This window comes from Suricata suricatta, chromosome 12, assembly GCF_006229205.1.
Source record: "Suricata suricatta isolate VVHF042 chromosome 12, meerkat_22Aug2017_6uvM2_HiC, whole genome shotgun sequence".
NCBI lineage: Eukaryota > Metazoa > Chordata > Mammalia > Carnivora > Herpestidae > Suricata > Suricata suricatta.
The window spans coordinates 12199156-12203618 of NC_043711.1; positions in this window are offsets into that span (position 1 = coordinate 12199156).

Here is a 4463-nt window from a genome sequence, read left to right on the forward strand (position 1 = left end):
GGGAGCGGGGCCGAAGCAGGGCCGCGCACGCGCAATCGAAACTGGAGGGGCGGGGTCGAGGGCGGGGCCGCGCACACCTAGCCCAGGCCCGGAGGGGGCGGGGCCGGTTGGGCGTGCAGGTCCCACGGTAAGAGCCAAGCTTTTCTGCCCTTTTACGCCTCCGCCCGCTGCTCAAGTCTGACATGCTGTCATTCCTTTGGGTGCCATTCCCTTTCCCGTGCACCTAGCAAATCCTATGAGCAGTGGTTGCGCACCCCTCAAAGTGTCAGAAACCTCGCCGTGCCCAGCAACGCTGCCCGTTCTCAGAATAGGGGTGTGTGTGTGTGTGTGTGTGTGTGTGTGTGTGTGTGTAGAAAGAGAGAGAGAGAGAGAGAGAGATATGATTTTCCACCTCCCATTTCTAACAGGAGGCAAATCACTTTGGCAAGTCACTTAAGTACTTTCTTGGAGCCCCCAGTCCCCTCTTCTGAAAAGTGGGAATGGTAATATGTTTGCTTTAGTTCCACCTCCATGTCTCACACTGTGGCACGGAGCAGGCACCTGATATTTGGAGAACCAGTACTGGGAGGGGCATTTATTTCTTAAACGTTTTGGCTTCCATAGGTTAGGGACACACACTCATCTGTGGCCAGATTCCACTAACAGGGTGAGGAGGGAAGGTGCAGCCAGGCAGCTGACCGCAAGGTCTCTGCAGGGCTGGTGGGTTTCCCCTTACCTGCCCTCCTGTGTTAGTGGCACAGTGAGTCTAACCAGGCCCTGTTTCTCAGACCCGAAAGCTAGAAGGCCATGTGATCTCAGGGGTGGGGCACAGCTTCCTGTCTCCCTCATCCATTTCAGAGTCTCACAAGCTGCTGCTGGTCTCATAAGACACCGTTGAGTAAAGAGCAACGACATGAGATCATGTGTCATCTGGTCTCATCTTGAGAGTGCTTTGCTGTCTGCTCCATGTTTTCAGTCTCATCACGCTCCTTAACCCCTCCATTCCCAGTGTAAAGATCAATGGGAAGGGGCGCCTGGGTGGCTCAGTCAGCTGAGCATCTGACTGATCATGTGATCCCGGGGTGGTGGGATCCAGCCCCTTGTCAGGCTCTGTGCTGAGATGATGGGAGCCTGCTTAGGATTCTCTCCTGGGCCGCCTGGGTGGTTCAGTCGGTTGAGTGTCTGATTTCGGCTCAGGTCATGATCTCATGACTCCTGAGTTTGAGCTCCATGAAGGGCTCTGTGCTGACAGCTCAGAGCCTGGAGCCTGCTTCAGATTCTGTGTCTCCCTCTCTCTCTCTGCCCCTCCCCTACTCACACTCTGTCTCTCTAAAATGAATATAAACATTTTTAAAAAAGGATTCTGTCTCTCCCTATCCCTCTCCCCCCTTTCCCAAAAAAGAGCAACGGGAAGCCACCAGAGGGTTTTGAACATGATCAGATTTGTGTACTAGAATGGCGCCGAGCATGGATGGATGAGGGAAGGGAGCAGGTCGGACGGAAAGCCATAGTGGTGGTCCAGATGTGGTGACAGGGGCTTTTCGCTGTCTTGAGTGCTTTATTAGTCTGTGTTCCGTAAGGAAAAGTCATTTTATTATCTTCAATATTTTCTAAGCTTTTGAAAAAGAAAGAGAATGCACTCAAAGGAGAGGCAGAGACAGAAGGGGAGAGAAAGAATCCCAAGCAGGCTTCGTGCTGACAGCATGGAGCCTAGTGCGGGGCATGAACCCACCAACCATGAGATCATGATGGGAACCAAAACCTAGACACTTAACTGACTGAGCCACCCAGGCGCCCCAGGGAAAGTCATTTTAGATATTTCCCACGGAGGACATTTCATATAGGAGAATAAGTACAAAAATATGGGAAAAACAGAACAGGAATATAAGGTTTGCCTAAAGATTAGTAACTGTAGGAAGCTGCTAGCCCTTCTAAGACTAAAGGTCAAAAGGGAAAAAGGTGTTTCCCCAAAACCCAGAATCACTGGGCCCTGAGCAGGAACCCAGGTTCCCGCCCTCGCTAGCCGCTGCTGTTTCTGCCCATCATTAAAGTCCCTGCTTTGTCCTTGCCATGACTTAAGGTGCCAGCTGAAGCCTTAAAAAATGGCTTCTCCTCTCCACTTGCCTTCCCACTTCTTTCTGGCAGAACATGACAGGAAACCAATGGGTACAGGTGTCCGTGAAATGTCACATGCAGGCTTCCAGCCTTGGTGTCAGAGCCTACAGAGGCCACCCGTCAGGCTGGCTAAGTAGTTTAAATTTGTACATTCCACAGAATGTATGACACCAAGAGTGAATCCTACTGTAAACTATGGGTTCTAGGAGATAATGATGTGTCAGGTTCATCAGTTGTGACAGATGTCCCACTGTGTTGGGGGATATTGATGGGGCGGTGGAGATGTGTGGGTGTAGGAGTGGGGGTACATGGGAACTCTTTGTACCTCCTGCTTGGTTTGGCCGGGAACCTAAAATTACTCTAAAACCAATGTTAATTAATTTGTTTTCAAATTCATTCCTCAATACCACCAGCCACATTTCAAGGGCTCAGGTGTGGCCAGTGGGTACTGTATTGACCAGTGCAAATGGGGAACATTATCATAGAAAGTTCTCCAGGTTGGCACTGCTCCAAAACCTGAGCTCTGCAGGGGCTGAGCTGGTCTGGCCCATCTTCATACAACTGTCTGCAGCCTTTTCTCTCTAAGCCTGGCTCTGCTTCTTTCCTCCGTCACTTCTAACTGGTCAGAGACTAAAGAGGTAGACAGTGGAATCCCATCCCTGCACTTCCGGTAAATTGTCTTTTGTTTCTGAGAGTGATAAGCAGCCCCCAATAAACTGTCAGCCATCAGTCAAAAAGTCCACATTTGGAGGTCCGCCAACCTCACCCAAAGTGAGAATAAAACTTGCCAGAATTTTTGGGGCGCCTGGGTGGCTCAGTCGGTTAAGCCTCCGACTTCAGCTCAGGTCAGATCTCACATTCGTGGGTTCGAGCCCCGTGGGTTCGAGCCCCGTGTCAGGCTCTGTGCTGACAGCTAGCTCAGAGCCTGGAGCCTGCTTCCGGTTCTGTGTCTCCTTCTCTCTACCCCTCCCCTCTGATGCTCTGTCTCTCTCTGTATCAAAAATAAATTTAAAAAAAAAAACTTGCCAGAATTTTACTTCCTCAGCAGACTTTCTGCACTGATCACCCAGCAGTATATCACATATAATTTCAACTGTATCCAACTTATTTGTAATATCACTGGGTTCCAAATTCCTGATGTCCTAAATTTTATTACTTTCCAACACACATTTCTGTGTGAAAACAGGTGTCTTAATATCAGAAGGCTGCTATGTATGACTTTAAAAAGGCAAATTATTGGGGCACCTGGGTGGCTCAATCAGTTGAGCATCCGGCTTCGGCTCAGGTCATGATCTTACAGTTCATGGGTTCGAGCCCCACATTGGGCTCTCTGCTGACAGCTCAGAGCCTGAAGCCTGCTTCAAATTCTGTGTCTCCCTCTTTCTCTGACCCTCCCCTGCTCGTGCTGTCTCTCTCTCTCAAAAATAAAATAAAAAACATAAAAAAATTTTTAATTAAAAAAAGGCAAATTATTTGGGGCACCTGGCTAGTTCAGTTAGTAGAGCATTTGACTCTGGATCTTGGAGTTATGAGTTCAAGTTCCATATTGGATGTGGAGTCTACTTAAAATTTTAAAAAATTTTTTTAATTAAAATATTAAAGGGGCACCTGAGTGGCTCAACTGGTTAAGGGTCCAACTTCGGCTTACGTCATGATCTGGCAGTTTGTGAGTTTGTGAGCCTGCATTGGGCTCTGTGCTTAGAGCTCGGAGCATGGAGCCTGGAGCCTGTTTCAGATTCTGTGTCTCCCTCTCCCTCTGTCCCTCCCCTGCTCATATTCTGTCTCTCCGTCAAAAATAAATTTTAAAAAAAAAGATTTCATATTGGAAAAGGTTAGCATATGCTATCAGCCTGAAGGAAAAAAAAGACATCGTTTCTCCTTTTTCAAATAAGTTTTATCGACTTTTATTTATAAAACACACTGGGGGCTAAGAGAAGAGCATCATGATTTGGGCCAGACTGTCACTGGCCTCTGGCTTCTAGGACTCAGGTTTGTCCAGAGAAAACCTCTCACTGCACAGTGGGGAGAAAACCGCAGGGAAAACCAAGCCAACCCCACTGAGAAGCAAAGGAACATTTTTTTTAACGTTTTTTATTTATTTTTAAGAGACAGAGAGAGACAGAACGAGCAGGGGAGGGTCAGAGAGAGAAGGAGATACAGAATCCAAAGACAGGCTCCAGGCTCTGAGCTGGCAGCACACAGCCCGACACGGGACTCAAACCCGCGAACCGTGAGATCATGACCTGAGCCGAAGTCGGACACTTAACCAACTGGCACCCCCAAAGGAACACTTTCAAAAAAAATTGGACAGATTACCGCATAGGTTGATGTTTGTACTCTTAATGTAGATTAAAGTAGAAACAAGTAGA